The 19,858-nt window shown below is 41.9% G+C and overlaps 1 protein-coding gene across 2 annotated transcripts in view; it reads left to right on the forward strand.

The window, feature by feature from the left end:
• Positions 1–616: 616 nt before the first annotated feature.
• Positions 617–19,858, forward strand: part of LOC124116686 (hydroxysteroid 11-beta-dehydrogenase 1-like protein) — a 140,658-nt gene continuing 121,416 nt past the window's right edge. For both annotated transcript variants that reach the window (XM_048395111.1, XM_048395112.1), the window contains exon 1: positions 617–739. The gene's annotated coding sequence lies outside the window, so the exon portion shown is untranslated. The remainder of the gene's footprint in view (positions 740–19,858) is intronic.

Raw genomic sequence — 19,858 nt, forward strand, 5'->3', positions numbered from 1 at the left:
AATATAAACGGAAAAGATTTACATGTTCATTTTATAGATAACCGAGTCGAATTTATTTGTCGTGAGAAACTTGAAAATGCATTTTATTAGCAATAGAAATCACTGACGGGCGCCGTTGCCCAACAAATTATTCCTTTTTGTTAGCTTGGGTTAAAAATTGATGAACGGTGATCAATTAAATATACCGAATATAATCCAAGTGCTGCATCGTCTTCTGTACATGAAATGCAGTATTGAATATGTTTTAGGCCTATGCATATGTGACAGATGTGATGTAAGGTATTCTACGTACAACCTGTTGGTGGTTTCGGGGAGGGGTTGGCTTAGCATCTTCCAGGTAAATATATAGATACATGGATCCATAATCGTTGTTTCACAGCTGCGGATAACTTTAACAACTTTTGGAAGCAAAATGTTTCAACATCATTGTAATACATTCGTCTTAGAGAGGAACTGTTCGGCTGCCACATAAAAACAAGAAAGTGGAGTGTTTACGCCCCCCCCCCCCCCCCCCCCCCCCCCGACACCTGCCCGCGGACTGTCATGGCAGGGAATCTCCGTGGCGCGGGCGACCGGCCGGTGAGTGCTGATATAACCACAACAGTGTTATCACATGACCGCCGACGGACCGTCAGCCTTCCCACAGCTCGAGCTAACAGGCTATCTGTTCTAGTCATACACATGCATGCGAGTCTTGGCATAGCAGCTATAAAGTCGCCCGGCAGCCTTGTCAGAAGAGGTAAGTTCCGTTTTATGACCAGTTATGGAAAGATAGTTGCAAAGGAAATCCTTTGTAATTTTGCAAGTGACATAATTTTTGGGTATGTTTCGGCTGACAATCAGAGCAGATAGTCATCGTGAGTGCACTTTGACCCCGGCTCTCGGTGTCTGTTTGATATTCAATGTTTGGACACCGGCCCTGCCCACTTCCCTGTACACGTACAGGCGAGGACAGACAGGCCGCATCCATGGCAGGCATCAACTGCACGGATAATGACAGAAAACCAAGAGTGATGCTGGAATTATTAGCATCCTTACCAAAACTTAAATAGTCACAATTGTTGCATATTTTATATACTTTATTTGATTGGCTTATTAAACCAGACTTGTGGTAATATGTAATAACTTTCTATCACAAAGATGATGATTCACAGAAAGGACAAACATTTTGTTACAATTATTATTACCACGAGACTTCGACAATTAGTATTTATTCTCAGCCAATATAAAAAAACATAATCATTTGCCTATTTACTGTAAGAATTTTGAAAATATGTGTCTTTTTGTCAAATAAATACCTAATTACATGCAGGTGGCGGGGGGATAGCCTGATGACTGGCTTGGGTTTGATTCCCTGCATGGATGCAGTGTGTGAATCAGCCCTCACCAGGGGACTCCACTGTCAGTAACATTGACCATGTCCTCACTCAGGTGACGGTTCTAAAAGCACATTCAGTTTAGCTTGATTACGTCAGAATTTGTACGTAATACAATACATTTCGGCAGATAATGTGACTGTCTTAGCTATTGAGTATGTTAAAAATGGTATAATAGTCTTGATGTTGAAAATCACCTTTAGAGATGAATATATATGCAGGAAACAAAGATCTGCTTCTCTCATGTCCTTGGAGAAAATAATTTTGTGGACAATTTATCCTGCAGCATTTATCCTCATGTCATTAGGGCCAGGAAATATGACTGTTGATCCCAGAGTGCTGGTGCCGGGCTGTGATAGGCTTGGGACTCTTGGAAGATGATACAGCTTACAGTCGTAGTGAGAGGAGCCGGACAGGGCCTCCTGCACAGCTATTGATCTGTGACATTAATTAAAAAAACTGTGTATTTAATGTGGGGATAAAGTGTTGGCAGTGAAGAAAGAAAGGTGTCACAACCAACCTAGACAATCTGAGAGGTGGGCTGCCAATCAACAATAAGAATCCAGAGCTTGAAGCAGCAGGACATGACCCTCACAAGTCCCTTGAGACACCAAACATTTCAAATGAAATAAAGAAAAAAAAATTATTAATGTGTATCTGAAACTTTTGGTTTAGAGGGCAAAACATACTCTGAATCAGTTTAAAATGTACGATTTTAAGCAGCAAGTGATCTTTTTTGGCCTGAGGCCATACTATGTAGTGGCAGGGTCCATACTAGAAGTGTCTGATTGTAGTAGCAGGGTCCATACTGGTGGTGTCTGACTGTAGTATCAGCATCCATACTGGTGTAGTCTGCCTGCAGTAGCAGGGTCCATACTGGTGGTGTCTGACTGTACCAGCAGGGTCCATACTAGTGAGTTTTGACTAGTGGCAGGGTCCATACTAGTGAGGTTTGACTGTAGTAGCAGGATCCATACTAGTGGTGTCTGACTGTAGTGGCAGGGTCCATACTAGTGAGTTTTGACTAGTGGCAGGGTCCATTCTAGTGGTGTCTGACTGTAGTAGCAGCGTCCATACTGGTGGTGTCTGACTGTAGTAGCAGGGTTCATACTAGAAGTGTCTGACTGTAGTATCAGCATCCATACTGGTGGTGTCTGATTGTAGTAGCAACGTCCATACTGGTGGTGTCTGACTGTAGTAGCCGGGCTCATACTAGTGGTGTCTGGCTGTAGTAGCAGGGTTCAATCTAGTGGTGTCTGACTGTAGTAGCAGGGTCCATACTAGTGGTGTCTGGCTGTAGTAGCAGGGTCCATACTAGAAGTGTCTGGCTGTAGTAGCAGGGTACATACTGGTGGTGTCTGACTGTAGTAGCAGGGTCCATACTAGAAGTGTCTGGCTGTAGTAGCAGGGTACATACTGGTGGTGTCTGACTGTAGTAGCAGGGTCCATACTAGAAGTGTCTGGCTGTAGTGGCAGGGTCCATACTGGTGGTGTCTGACTGTAGTAGCAGGGTCCATACTAGAAGTGTCTGGCTGTAGTGGCAGGGTCCATACTAGTGGTGTCTGGCTGTAGTAGCAGGGTCCATACTAGAAGTGTCTGGCTGTAGTAGCAGGGTACATACTGGTGGTGTCTGGCTGTAGTGGCAGGGTCCATACTGGTGGTGTCTGACTGTAGTAGCAGGGTTCATACTAGTGGTGTCTGACTGTAGTAGCAGGGTCCATACTGGTGGTGTCTGACTGTAGTAGCAATGTCCATACTGGTGGTGTCTGGCTGTAGTAGCAGGGTTCAATCTATCGGTGTCTGACTGTAGTAGCAGGGTTCATACTAGTTGTGTCTGGCTGTAGTAGCAGGGTTCATTCTAGTGGTGTCTGACTGTAGTAGCAGGGCTCATACTAGTGGTGATGGACTGACGTGGCAGGGTCCATACTAGTGAGGTTTGACTGTAGTAGCCGGGTCCATACTAGTGGCGTCTGGCTTTAGTGGCAGGGTCCATACTAGTGGTGTCTGACTGTAGTAGCAGGGTTCATACAAGTGGTGTCTGACTGTAGTGGCAGGGTCCATACTGGTGGTGTCTGACTGTAGTAGCAGGGTTCATACTAGTGGTGTCTGGCTGTAGTAGCAGGGTTCATACTGGTGGTGTCTGACTGTAGTGGCAGGGTCCATACTGGTGGTGTCTGGCTGTAGTAGCAGGGTCCGTAGTAGTGGTGTCTGGCTGTAGTAGCAGGGTTCATACTGGTGGTGTCTGACTGTAGTAGCAGGGTTCATACTAGTGGTGTCTGGCTGTAGTAGCAGGGTTCAATCTATCGGTGTCTGACTGTAGTAGCAGGGTTCATACTAGTTGTGTCTGGCTGTAGTAGCAGGGTTCATTCTAGTGGTGTCTGACTGTAGTAGCAGGGCTCATACTAGTGGTGTCTGGCTGTAGTAGCAGGGTTCATTCTAGTGGTGTCTGACTGTAGTAGCAGGGTTCATACTAGTGGTGTCTGACTGTAGTAGCAGGGTCCATACTGGTGGTGTCTGACTGTAGTAGCAGGGTTCAATCTAGTGGTGTCTGACTGTAGTAGCAGGGTCCATACTGGTGGTGTCTGACTGTAGTAGCAGGGTTCATACTAGTGGTGTCTGACTGTAGTAGCAGGGTTCATACTAGTGGTGTCTGGCTGTTGTAGCAGGGTCCATACTAGTGGTGTCTGGCTGTAGTGGCAGGGTCCATACTGGTGGTGTCTGACTGTAGTAGCAGGGTTCATACTAGTGGTGTCTGACTGTAGTAGCAGGGTTCATACTAGTGGTGTCTGGCTGTAGTAGCAGGGTCCATACTAGAAGTGTCTGGCTGTAGTAGCAGGGTACATACTGGTGGTGTCTGACTGTAGTAGCAGGGTTCATACTAGTGGTGTCTGACTCTAGTAGCAGGGTTCATACTAGTGGTGTCTGACTGTAGTAGCAGGGTTCATACTAGTGGTGTCTGGCTGTAGTAGCAGGGTCCATACTAGAAGTGTCTGGCTGTAGTAGCAGGGTACATACTGGTGGTGTCTGACTGTAGTAGCAGGGTTCAATCTAGTGGTGTCTGGCTGTAGTGGCAGGGTCCATACTGGTGGTGTCTGACTGTAGTAGCAGGGTCCATACTGGTGGTGTCTGGCTGTAGTAGCAGGGTTCATACTAGTGGTGTCTGACTGTAGTAGCAGGGTCCATACTGGTGGTGTCTGACTGTAGTAGCAATGTCCAAACTGGTGGTGTCTGACTGTAGTAACAGGGTTCATTCTAGTGGTGATGGACTGACGTGGCAGGGTCCATACTAGTGAGGTTTGACTGTAGTAGCCGGGTCCATACTAGTGGCGTCTGGCTTTAGTGGCAGGGTCCATACTAGTGGTGTCTGGCTGTAGTGGCAGGGTCCATTCTAGCAAGGTTTGACTGTAGTAGCAGGGTCCACTCTAGTGGTGTCTGACTGTAGTAGCAGGGTTCATACTAGTGGTGTCTGACTGTAGTAGCAGAGTTCATACTAGTGGTGTCTGGCTGTAGTAGCAGGGTTCATACTAGTGGTGTCTGACTGTAGTAGCAGGGTCCATACTAGTGGTGTCTGGCTGTAGTGGCAGGGTCCATTCTAGCAAGGTTTGACTGTAGTAGCAGGGTCCACACTAGTGGTGTCTGACTGTAGTAGCAGGGTCGATACTGGTGGTGTCTGACTGTAGTAGCAGGGTTCATACTAGTGGTGTCTGACTGTAGTAGCAGAGTTCATACTAGTGGTGTCTGACTGTAGTAGCAGAGTTCATACTAGTGGTGTCTGACTGTAGTAGCAGGGTCCATGCTGGAGGTGTCTGACTGTAGTAGCAGGGTTCATTCTAGTGGTGATGGACTGTAGTGGCAGGGTCCATACTAGTGAGGTTTGACTGTAGTAGCCGGGTCCATACTAGTGGCGTCTGGCTTTAGTGGCAGGGTCCATACTAGTGGTGTCTGGCTGTAGTGGCAGGGTCCATTCTAGCAAGGTTTGACTGTAGTGGCAGGGTCCATACTAGTGAGGTTTGACTGTAGCGACAGGGTCCATACTAGTGGTATCTGACTGTAGTAGCAGGGTCCACACTAGTGGTGTCTGGCTGTAGTAGCAGGGTCCATACTAGTGGTATCTGACTGTAGTAGCAGGGTCCATACTAGTGGTGTCTGGCTGTAGTAGCAGGGTACATACTGGTGGTGTCTGGCTGTAGTAGCAGGGTCCACACTAGTGGTGTCTGGCTGTAGTAGCAGGGTCCACACTAGTGGTATCTGACTGTAGTAGCAGGGTCCATACTAGTGGTATCTGACTGTAGTAGCAGGGTCCACACTAGTGGTGTCTGGCTGTAGTAGCAGGGTCCGTAGTAGTGAGGTTTGACTGTGTAAGAGAGTAACCTGGCACTGTAATCTGATGATACCTTTAACACAGGACTGGAGAGTTTATCCTGGAGGTGTTAATATGAGCATTAAACATTGATGACAGCCGACAGCTCTTTGGCTTCAGGACACTGAACACACCAATGAGTGGTCTTTGTTCAGTGACATACTGGATCCTACAGCCTATAGTTAATCCTTAAGAGTTTAACATTGTGTACACGAATGGACACTTTATTCTGCGTGCTGTCATATTGATGGCAATAACTCTGTACTGGGAACCAATATTGGGTGGTAGCTCACTCCAGATGAAAGGTCCAACTTAGACCCTGGCATGGTGTGTCATCCATTCTCTGTCAGCCTGAAAGTGTAAGAAGATGTCTGGCTCTATTGGCACTGAAATCACATCTCTTTAAGAATCTTCTCCTCAAACATCCTAGGAAGCTAAAACATTAATATGATGTATATCAGCTCAATATTATTCAGATTTCTAGAACATGGAGAGAGAAAAATATAATTATAAAATTGGTGAAAATCTTTAAGACCTAGTGAGCAGAAAGTGAAGATGTGTACGATCTCAATGTGGTTTGGAAAAGCAAAAGGGTGAAGTAGCTGAAGTAGGAGATGTGACACTGCAATGGAATTCAGATTTAATGATGTCATTTAGATTAACAGTTATGCTTTGTTGTTTTTTAACTTAAAAAAAAATATCTTCAAGATCAAGTTGTAACTTGGTAACATTTTTGTGTGTCATTTAGAAGTTGGTATGATGAATAAGGGAGATAATATACAACTTCCTTATTACAATGACTGCAATGCTTCTATGTTGATACTAACACCGTTATCAAGTGATGTACGGGAATGAGAAGTAAGTAGGTTATATACTTGTGGATAATTGATGTTTATGCGAGGTTGAATGATGGTAGATTGATGTTAACACAACAGATAAGATTGAAGTATAAAGCCTGCTTTATTTACATGTTAGAATAAATAGGATTAATAAGTCATGATTGAATAAAACAATACAGTGATTGATATGGACAAGTTGATTGGAAGCAAGTAGGAAGATGAGAATGGTTGAGATGTATATGTATGTAATGGACAATCGGAATGACATACAGACTGTTTAGTGATGAGCTCATGGCAGACTGTGGGATGTAGTAACCTTGATTTCCTTTGTTCATGGCTGGTTGGAGTCTTTTGATGTTGATGGCTTCTAGGAGTTTCCTGATCTTGTAGTTGATATGATTTCTGCTTGATGGCCTAGATGGGCTTGAACATGGTCAGAGATGGTAGAGTCTTTCTGCAGTATTGAGGTTTGATGTTCTGACTGGGAGAGGCCTTGATGTTTATTGCCATCATTGCCATATACTGATGCTGATCATTGCCATCAATGCCATATACTGATGCTGATCATTGCCATCAATGTCATCAATGCCATATACTGATGCTGATCATTACCATCAATGTCATCAATGCCATATACTGATGCTGATCATTGCCATCAATGCCATATACTGATGCTGATCATTGCCATCAATGCCATATACTGATGCTGATCATTGCCATCAATGTCATCAATGCCATATACTGATGCTGATCATTGCCATCAATGCTATATACTGATGCTGATCATTGCCATCAATGCCATATACTGATGCTGATCATTGCCATCAATGTCATCAATGCCATATACTGATGCTGATCATTGCCATCAATGCCATATACTGATGCTGATCATATTGCCATCAATGCCATGTACTGATGCTTATCATTGCCATCAATGCCATATACGGATGCTGATCATTGCCATCAATGCCATATCCTGATACTGATCATTGCCATCAATGCCATATACTGATGCTAACCGTTGCCATCAACACCATATCCAGATGCTGATCATATTGCCATCAATGCCATATACTGATGCTGATCATTGCCATCAATGTCATCAATGCCATATACTGATGCTGATCATTGCCATCAATGCCTTATCCTGATGCTGAATATATTGCCATCAATGCCATATACTGATGCTGATCATATTGCCATCAACACCATATACTGATGCTGATCATTGCCATCAATGCCATATACTGATGCTGATCATTGCCATCAATGCCATATCCTGATACTGATCATTGCCATCAACACCATATACTGATGCTAATCATATTGCCATCAACACCATATACTGATGCTGATCATATTGCCATCAACACCATATACTGATGCTGATCATTGCCATCAATGCCATATATGGATGCTGATCATTGCCATCAACACCATATACTGATGCTGATCATTGCCATCAATGCCATATACTGATGCTGATCATTGCCATCAATGCCATATACTGATGCTGACCATTGCCATCAATGCCATATACGGATGCTGATCATTGCCATCAATGCCATATACTGATGCTGATCATTGCCATCAATGCCATATACTGATGCTGATCATTGCCATCAACACCATATACTGATGCTGATCATTGCCATCAATGCCATATACTGATGCTGATCATTGCCATCAATGCCATATACTGATGCTGACCATTGCCATCAATGCCATATACTGATGCTGATCATTGCCATCAATGCCATATACTGATGCTGATCATGTTGCCATCAATGCCATGTACTGATGCTTATCATTGCCATCAATGCCATATACTGATGCTGATCATTGCCATCAATGCCATATCCTGATACTGATCATTGCCATCAATGCCATATACTGATGCTAACCGTTGCCATCAACACCATATCCAGATGCTGATCATATTGCCATCAATGCCATATACTGATGCTGATCATTGCCATCAATGTCATCAATGCCATATACTGATGCTGATCATTGCCATCAATGCCATATACTGATGCTGATCATTGCCATCAATGCCATATACTGATGCTGATCATATTGCCATCAATGCCATGTACTGATGCTTATCATTGCCATCAATGCCATATACGGATGCTGATCATTGCCATCAATGCCATATCCTGATACTGATCATTGCCATCAATGCCATATACTGATGCTGACCATTGCCATCAATGCCATATACTGATGCTGATCATTGCCATCAATGCCATATACTGATGCTGATCATATTGCCATCAATGCCATGTACTGATGCTTATCATTGCCATCAATGCCATATACGGATGCTGATCATTGCCATCAATGCCATATCCTGATACTGATCATTGCCATCAATGCCATATACTGATGCTAACCGTTGCCATCAACACCATATCCAGATGCTGATCATATTGCCATCAATGCCATATACTGATGCTGATCATTGCCATCAATGTCATCAATGCCATATACTGATGCTGACCATTGCCATCAATGCCATATATGGATGCTGATCATTGCCATCAACACCATATACTGATGCTGATCATTGCCATCAATGCCATCAATGCCATATACTGATGCTGATCATTGCCATCAATGCCATATACAGATGCTGATCATTGCCATCAATGCCATATACTGATGCTGACCATTGCCATCAATGCCATCATTGCAATATACTGATGCTGACCATTGCCATCAATGCCATCAATGCCATATACTGATGCTGATCATTGCCATCAATGCAATATACTGATGCTGATCATTGCCATCAATGCCATATACTGATGCTGATCATTGCCATCAATGCCATATACTGATGCTGATCATTGCCACCAATGCCATATGCTGATCATATTGCCATGAATACTTATTCTGATCATCATTGTCCAACATACATACTGATACTGATTGTATGATGTGTTGCAATATGTACTAATATCAGATAGTTGCACTATGAAGAAGATCGATGAAGAAGTGTGGTCACGATAAAACATTGTTCTATCATGATATTCGAATATGTGTTTGAAACTTGATGATGTCGTATATTAGATGACATTATTTTGAGAGGGGACTTGTTCCGCATAGATGAAACTGGGCAATGCACATAAACGAGATGGCCGAACATTCGCATTCAAAAGTAGGAGAGATATGACAATCGGTATTGGGAGAAAAGGTACAGTTTATAGATGTGAGGATTGTGAGAATATGTAGGAAATACCCACCTGCCTAGTTCGGATTGTATTGAGGGAGTTATCATTATTTAAATACAGGTAAATATTTTTAAAGCTTGTACATTTAATTATCATCCTTAAAGAAGCTATACATGATGATTAAAGAGGCTGTACATGATGATGATATCTCATATAAGAAATAAAATGTTTATGGATGTGCAATAAATCCCTGCAGGGAGAATAAATCACTCGGGGGCTACGCCCCCCATGTTTTTTTCTCCCTGCATTGTGTATCAACACCCTCTCATTGTGTATTTCTTAAATAAAGTAAGGGCAGTAACTGACTCATTCCCTTGTAGAAGCTTGCAACACTGATTTTGAAGTTACAGCCAGTCAATACTGATTGAGAAATTCCTGATAACTGTTGAATAATTAAGATATCACTTTCAAAGCATTTGTGATAGAGGAATCTCCTTCTTTTGGAATGTCTCTTTTGCTCAGCAGTAGTGAAAGTAGGGATTGATTCAAGAGTGTATTTCTCTCATTATAATGGAGAATCTATAACACCCATGGTTGGTACCTGTGTTTCACAATAAGGTTTCAAATTAGAAATACATGTAATCCTTTTTTGACTTATGAGTAATGAAATACAATATCGCCTTAGAAAGTTCATGGTTGTACCTACTTGTGGAAGACTTTGATTGAATCAGCCTGCCATTTATCAGCATTAGTATAAGTGGCTTGGTGTTAGGAGTTGCTGAGTGTTACGAGTGCACACAGACATTGATGCTTCGCCCATGTGGCCAACCAGCCGCTGCTTTGAGTAAGAGTCCAGCCATTAGCATATTACAGCAGACTCTTGTACTAGACTCACTCTACTAGAACACACAGCCCGCAGCAAATTACCACCATCGTCAATATTGAAAACATCACATAATAAAACGACTCAAATAATTCATCAGCATGCCTGTGGCATGTACATGTCTTTCTAATTAGCTGAAATAAAAGATGATGGAATTACAAAATTGAAAGAATAAGAAAAAGTAAATGAACTTTATTGAATCCTCCCATTCCCCTAAATGAACCTAAAACTGTAAATAAAATTTTAAGCTACAACATACATAATTATATAATTTCAGATTTTATGAGAAACGTAATGAAAAATATTACTTCAGATTAACTGAAAAAATGTTCACAATTATTGAATAAAGCATATTTAGTTTGTTCCGGAAAACCATAGCAGCAGCAGGAGCAAAACATGACCGATTACCCACTGTGACATCACAGATGAATAGCCCACTGTGAGATCACAGATGAATAGCCCACTGTGACATCAGAGATGAATTGCCCACTGTGACATCGCAGATGAATAGCCCACTGTGACATCGCAGATGAATAGCCCACTGGCACATCACAGATGAATTGCCCACTGTGACATCGCAGATGAATAGCCCACTGTGACATCACAGATGAATTGCCCACTGTGACATCACAGATGAATTGCCGATTCTAACATCACAGATGAATTGCCCACTGAGACATCAGGCTTTTAGTATTCGAGTATTCTTTTAGTATTCTACAGATCTATACAGATGAATAGTCCACTGTGGAATAAACAGATGAATTGCCCACTGTGACATCACAGATGAATAGCAGACCTGTCAACCCCTCATCATGACAATGTGGGAGATTTGACTTCAAAATGGGGGAGATTTGCCTCCAAAGGGGGAGATTTTTAAGATAGTGGATAAGATAATTTCCAACTATTATTTTTAATAATGTTACAAAGAAAACCAAATATTTTGAAACAATAAATAATCAATAAGTTTCTTATACGTACAGCTTGCTTAATTTCCGTTTGCATTTTCCTCCTCCAAAAATAAACCCAGCACAATCTACCCATATAACTTTCGTTCAAAGATCATCTCAGATAAACGCAAACAGATATTGAAATTTCACAATCAGTAGCTTGACCAGTTGACGACGTGTTCAATCCGACCAGTTGTCAGGCTTCGTTACGATGCAGGTTTTCTGAGTATTTGGCGCGATGTTGGTTACAAAATTCGCCAAAGAAATATCAAATGCATTTATCCTGACGCAACATCATCGCCCTTAATTTCAATAAGATATACTGGGTTTTTTTTCTGTCTGCGGTAGTCTGTTGACAGTCCCATTACTTCGCTTCTTAAATTTCCTAGAAATGTTCACGTTATTCCATTCCAAGAAATGTATGCCATATTTGGAAGTACTATTACGTTTTACTACAATTTATGAATGAAATGAGTCTCGTTGTCGTTGTTGACCTTTCTGACCTTGGCGTGTATTAATCTCATTGGTTGACTAGTACTGTTGTATGCAAATTAGATTGCAGATCTGGGACGCAAGCAAACTATTAGCCAATCAAATCGTGTAAAATAATCACATGATACATTCTCGCAAAATTTGATAAAGTTCTGTTTTGATATTTTCTGTGCACACAAGTCACGATGTCAGTCAAAAGGAAATTTGTAAGTTTCACTTTAAACTTTGACTTTGAAATCCTGCTGTGAGGGAGCCTGATCGTGTAACTCATTGTTATTTCGACTACCGAATCAACCAATCACGCATAGTGTTGTTTCTGAAGACGGCGCTTGCAGGACATATTTTGTTTTCATTTCCAAGAGTTCAATGACGTAACTTTGAGGTATGTTGATGTTTTAACAAAGTTTCTGACAAATCTGATAACCAATAAAGTCATGTATAACTGGACCGGCCATATGTATCTACGTTCTTAAATTATGGAAGAATAAACACGCTAAGAACATGAAGACAACAGTTCATTTCATGAAGTGATGAATACTTGGCTGATTTTTCATTTCAAGTTCAACCCTTCAGGCACCTGTTAGGACTATCCGAGTTTTCTGAACAGTTTACATTGTTCAATCGTTCACCATATGAAATCAATTACCATTTGATTACTGGACAAAGGCCCATCTGGGTCCCCCTGCGGGTGGCTGTGATAAGGGTCGCTAATCCGGGAGCCTACCGGACAGATCAGGACGCAAACTTCCCGTTCATTGTTTTCACTCACGGGACAATGAGGCGATTTTTTTAAATAATGAAGAATTCTGTTTTGCGGGAGAAATAGTCCATCTTGCGGGAGACTGGGAGATTTCATCAAATTGCGGGAGTCTCCCGCAAAATGTGGGAGGGTTGACAGGTCTGATGAATAGCCCACTGGGACATCACAGATGAAAAGCCCACTGTGACATCACAGATGAAAAGCCCACTGTGACATCACAGATGAATTGTCCACTGTGACATCACAGATGATTAGCCCACTGTGACATCACAGATGAATTACCCACTGTGACATCACAGATGAATTGCCCTCTGTGACATCACAGATGAATTGCCGACTCTGACATCACAGATGATTTGCCCACTGTGACATCAGGCTTTTAGTATTGTACAGACCGGGCCAGTCTCCTGCCCACAACACTGACATTCCTAAGTGAATGAGTGACACCATATTTGTATTCTACAGACTGGATCAGTCTCCTGCCCACAACACTGACATTCCTAAGTAAATGAGTGACACCATGTTCGTATTCTACAGACTTGGCCAGTCTCCTGCCCACAACACCGACATTCCTAAGTGAATGAGTGACACCATGTTCGTAATCTACAGACTGGGCCAGTCTCCTGCCCACAACACTGACATTCCTAAGTGAATGAGTGACACTATGTTCTTATTCTACAGACTGGGCCAGTCTCCTGCCCACAACACTGACATTCCTAAGTGAATGAGTGACACCATGTTCGTATTCTACAGACTGGGCCAGTCTCCTGCCCACAACACTGACATTCCTAAGTGTATGAGTGACACTATGTTCTTATTCTACAGACTGGGCCAGTCTCCTGCCCACAACACTGACATTCCTAAGTGTATGAGTGACACCATGTTCGTATTCTACAGACTGGGCCAGTCTCCTGCCCACAACACTGACATTCCTAAGTGTATGAGTGACACCATGTTCTTTTTCTACAGACTGGGCCAGTCTCCTGCCCACAACATTGACATTCCTAAGTGAATGAGTGACACCATTCTCATATTCTACAGACTGGGCCAGTCTCCTGCCCACAACATTGACATTCCTAAGTGTATGAGTGACACCATGTTCGTATTCTACAGACAGGGCCAGTCTCCTGCCCACAACACTGACATTCCCAAGTGTATGAGTGACACCATGTTTGTATTCTACAGACTGGGCCAGTCTCCTGCCCACAACACTGACATTCCTAAGTAAATGAGTGACACCATGTTCGTATTCTACAGACTGGGCCAGTCTCCTGCCCACAACACTGACATTCCTAAGTGTATGAGTGACACCATGTTCGTATTCTACAGACTGGGCCAGTCTCCAGCCCACAACATTGACATTCCTAACTGTATGAGTGACACCATGTTCGTATTCTACAGACTTGGCCAGTCTCCTGCCCACAACATTGACATTCCTAAGTGAATGAGTGACACCATTCTCATATTCTACAGACTGGGCCAGTCTCCTGCCCACAACACTGACATTCCTAAGTGTATGAGTGACACCATGTTCGTATTCTACAGACTGGGCCAGTCTCCTGCCCACAACATTGACATTCCTAAGTGAATGAGTGACACCATTCTCATATTCTACAGACTGGGCCAGTCTCCTGCCGACAACACTGACATTCCTAAGTGTATGAGTGACACCATGTCCGTATTCTACAGACTGGGCCAGTCTCCTGCCCACAACACTGACATTCCTAAGTGTATGAGTGACACCATGTTCGTATTCTACAGACTTGGCCAGTCTCCTGCCCACAACACTGACATTCCTAAGTAAATGAGTGAGACCATGTTCGTATTCTACAGACTGGGCCAGTCTCCTGCCCACAACACTGACATTCCTAAGTGTATGTGTGACACTATGTTCTTATTCTACAGACTGGGCCAGTCTCCTGCCCACAACATTGACATTCCTAAGTGAATGAGTGACACCATTCTCATATTCACAGACTGGGCCAGTCTCCTGCCCACAACATTGACATTCCTAAGTGTATGAGTGACACCATGTTCGTATTCTACAGACAGGGCCAGTCTCCTGCCCACAACACTGACATTCCCAAGTGTATGAGTGACACCATGTTCGTATTCTACAGACTGGGCCAGTCTCCTGCCCACAACACTGACATTCCTAAGTAAATGAGTGACACCATGTTCGTATTCTACAGACTGGGCCAGTCTCCTGCCCACAACACTGACATTCCTAAGTGTATGAGTGACACCATGTTCGTATTCTACAGACTGGGCCAGTCTCCTGCCCACAACATTGACATTCCTAAGTGTATGAGTGACACCATGTTCATATTCTACAGACAGGGCCAGTCTCCTGCCCACAACATTGACATTCCTAAGTGAATGAGTGACACCATTCTCATATTCTACAGACTGGGCCAGTCTCCTGCCCACAACACTGACATTCCTAAGTGTATGAGTGACACCATGTTCGTATTCTACAGACTGGGCCAGTCTCCTGCCCACAACATTGACATTCCTAAGTGAATGAGTGACACCATTCTCATATTCTACAGACTGGGCCAGTCTCCTGCCCACAACACTGACATTCCTAAGTAAATGAGTGACACCATGTCCGTATTCTACAGACTGGGCCAGTCTCCTGCCCACAACACTGACATTCCTAAGTGTATGAGTAACACCATGTTCGTATTCTACAGACTGGGCCAGTCTCCTGCCCACAACACTGACATTCCTAAGTAAATGAGTGAGACCATGTTCGTATTCTACAGACTGGGCCAGTCTCCTGCCCACAACACTGACATTCCTAAGTGTATGAGTGACACCATGTTCGTATTCTACAGACTGGGCCAGTCTCCTGCCCACAACACTGACATTCCTAAGTGTATGAGTGACACCATGTTCGTATTCTACAGACTGGGCCAGTCTCCTGCCCACAACATTGACATTCCTAAGTGAATGAGTGACACCATTCTCATATTCTACAGGCTGGGCCAGTCTCATGCCCACAACACTGACATTCCTAAGTGAATGAGTGACACCATGTTCGTATTCTACAGACTGGGCCAGTCTCCTGCCCACAACATTGACATTCCTAAGTGAATGAATGACACCATGTTCGTATTCTACAGACGGGGCCAGTCTCCTGCCCACAACACTGACATTCCTAAGTAAATGAGTGACACCATGTCCGTATTCTACAGACTGGGCCAGTCTCCTGCCCACAACACTGACATTCCTAAGTGAATGAGTGACACCATGTTCGTATTCTACAGACTGGGCCAGTCTCCTGCCCACAACACTGACATTCCTAAGTGTATGAGTGACACCATGTTCGTATTCTACAGACTTGGCCAGTCTCCTGCCCACAACACTGACATTCCTAAGTGTATGAGTGGCACCATGTTCGTATTCTACAGACAGGGCCAGTCTCCTGCCCACAACATTGACATTCCTAAGTGTATGAGTAACACCATGTTCGTATTCTACAGACTCGGCCAGTCTCCTGCCCACAACACTGACATTCCTAAGTGTATGAGTGGCACCATGTTCGTATTCTACAGACTTGGCCAGTCTCCTGCCCACAACACTGACATTCCTAAGTGTATGAGTGACACCATGTTCATAGTGTTCTCCTGTTGACCCAGTCAGACTACTTTAGCATTCACAGGGATTTATTTTTCTTGTTTTATGTCAAATGTTTTACTTTTATGACATGACCAACTTGCGGTTCCAGCTATGTAGTTTGTGTAGGCTGTTGACATAGTGATGTAGTAATGTGAGACTTGCAAGACCAGTTCAACACAGAGCAGGAGAGACAGGACCTGTTTCTACCACAGTGACATGTTGCGACCTCTGTAAAGACACTCCTCCCAAAGTGGGAAGGAAAACTAAATCTGAGATTGATGCAGATTATTTTTAGTTGTGTAAGAAAACAGGTTCATTTGATCTGTGCAGCTGCAAGTCATATTCATTGTATTTGCAAACTGTCAGTGGAGAAACAAAGAAAGATTAAGTTTTATTTTAAGTCTCTCAGAAGAAAAACATTCTTAGAAATAAGCTCTTTACTCTTACTGTTTCAAGAAAGGATGACCATGACCTTTCTACAACATTTTGATGTGATGTGAGGTTGAATTTGAGCTCATTAGATAGATGTGAAGATGAATTTGTGCTCATTCTGTTTGAATATATCCCATTTGTCTAATTGTTAAGTAATAATTGTAGGTACCAGGATTCCAATTCAATTAGATACTGCTGATTCATCCCTACCATGCTAAGAGGATCTGAAACATTCAACAGTCATAAATGTATGTGTGCTAGTAGATCCTGCACAACAATAATGGTAGGCATTTTGAATATTTTGTGTGCTAGTGACCACGCAGATGCAACTAGCCTAAAATCATATCCCCGTGGATTGAACATGCAACCTTTGTATCTGTAGCCCAGTGAGTGTACCACTAGGCTACAGAGGTGCTGATAAATCACAATGCTTTTTGAGAAGATCTTTTTCAAGTACCCTGTATTCAAGCAACAGATATTTTATGCCCGTTTCCTAAGGTTCATGGAAAACATGTTTGAAGCATAAAAATGTTGGTAAATTTTTAAAAAGTTTTTCACGGGGGTTTATAAGTTAGATAAAATACTTACCCTAAGTTTTGTCAATAGGATTTGGGTTTAAATCTCTTAAAAACCCTCTGACATGTTTTATTGTTGACTACACAGACATTACTGCAAGGCTCTCAGCTCACTCTGAACAGTTGTTAGGAAAAGTAAATACAACTTTCTAGAATTTTGTTTTTGAAACATCAACATCTGTGTGATATCAAGTGTATCACTTTGATAGCTGTGGATAATTTGATCATTCATGTTATGGGTCAAGGTCACCTATAAGGTCAAGGTTTGTTATCCATATAACTGGTGATGGATTACTGTAGGCAGTTAAAACTTGGTACATGCTGATGGGACCAAAAACCGAGAAGTTGTTCAGTGACCTCTGGGGCATGGGTGGCCCAATCATCTAAGGCTCTGCAAGTCACTGTACAGAGTTGCATCCTTGGGGCACCCCAGAAAGCTATGATCGTGTGTTCAAATCTCACTTTGCCCTGATTAAGTTTCTAGGTTTGTCAGCACCATACCCTTGATCATGGGTTTTACCGAAGTGGAAAGCATCTGAGACCTGCATCACACAGTAAGCTGACACATCATGATATAAACTGGAATACAGTTCAAAGTAGTGATCTGAACATAACTGTAGGACTGTAAGACAAGTTACTTCCACTATATGAGTCATTTTCAAAAGATGTCACTTTTTGAGTTTCCAAAATTACAAAATCCAATGGTTGATATAATATCTTTTTTTGGTTTAAATGGAGTAACAAATATCTGGAGCTGTCAGTAACATCAAATGGAAGTCTTAATGATGCTTTTAAGAAAGAGGAATAACCAGTGTGAATTTGCCAGATTCCCATAAAGACTTGTCCCTCTTCACTTTGAGGGTTTTGAGTCGAAATATGCTTTGGACTATGTTGTCTGTGAGACAAGTTCCTGGAACATATATGTCAAAATACTGAGCATAATGACGTGGCAAGTTATGTCTCTTTACACTGACATCCTTCCTTTATGCCTTGAGATGGGAAATTTCCATCAAGATCTTTGGCTTCATTGGCAACAAGTTCAAAGACTACTCTCACTGTCATTTCTGCTGCTCTGTCAATTGTCCCAAAAGCAAGTACACTGCCACATGATGGTGAGCAGTTACCATTTGATAACATAGTACAAGGATACAGCTCACCATTTGTCATTGCCATGGTTATTTAGTTGTATAGTTCCACTCAGAAATTCCACTTTGGAATTGCTTTGTATTCCAGTCAAGCACACATTGCTATTCAGTAAACCTTCATGAAATCAGCATTAGTGAATTTCAAATTATTTTGATGATGTAATGAAATCTATACATTATCATACTTGAGTGTTTGTCTTTGCCAACAAAGACCTTTTCAGAAAATAAAGAAGCGTGGAGAGTTGAATTTTAGTGCAGTGAAAAAATGTTTTTCTCCCAAACTCGTATTCTAAAACTTGTTTGACCTTTTAAAATAGAAAATACCCATAAGCTATTAGGTACTTCATGATCACTGCCATGATTCTATATTAAATGTAAAGTTTGTCTTTTCTATAACCATGGTACCATATTAACTCCGAAATCATAAACACTTATTTTAGCAAGCTTAGGAACAAGTAACTAAAATCTCATTGATCCCTATAGTACAATATATCATCAAACATAACAGAGAGTAGTTACTTTGATTCTGATTGTCTTATGGAAATGTAGAATGTCATTACTGAAGCAAAACTGTCTTTGCCGTAACACATTTCTTATAACAATTAGGTGTTTCAATTATTTTGCATAAAATGATGAAGAGCAAATTTATCCTACAAACTGCTTGATTGAAATAATTAATTAGAATATTGAAAAAGAACAGAGAGTAATTTACTTTGTTTCTTTATAACTTTTCAATTGCAAAATGTCATTACAATAACAAAATATGTCTTAACTGTAACACATTTCTTATAAAAACCATGTGTTCTGACAATGTTGCTCAAAATAATAAAATACAACTTTGTCTTTCAAACTGCTGAATTAAAATATTCAGTTGGAATGTTGAAAAAGAACAGAAAGTAATAGTTTTCTTACTTTATAGCTTATTAAGTGAAGAAAGTCATTACCATAACAAAATCTGTCTTAGCTGTAACAAAATTTAGCGTTACAGGAAAGACTGTTACAGGAAAGACAAATCATTAGATAAAAAATTATATTGACTAATTAATGGTCCCTTCATGAAGCTGAATGTTCACACAATTTTCTGTTCATGAATTGGCACATAAACTTGGAACTTGAAATAACTATTTTGCATCTGTTCCATTGAATCACAGCGTTATGGGAAAGACATGAAATGAAAATACTCATCATTTCCTTACCTTTTTGGTTAACTTTTGGTGCTTATTTGTCTCCTGGTGCACATGGCACA

The sequence above is a fragment of the Haliotis rufescens genome, unplaced genomic scaffold, assembly GCF_023055435.1.
Source record: "Haliotis rufescens isolate VD_foot unplaced genomic scaffold, xgHalRufe1.0.p SCAF_14, whole genome shotgun sequence".
In the NCBI taxonomy this organism is placed as follows: Eukaryota; Metazoa; Mollusca; class Gastropoda; order Lepetellida; family Haliotidae; genus Haliotis; species Haliotis rufescens.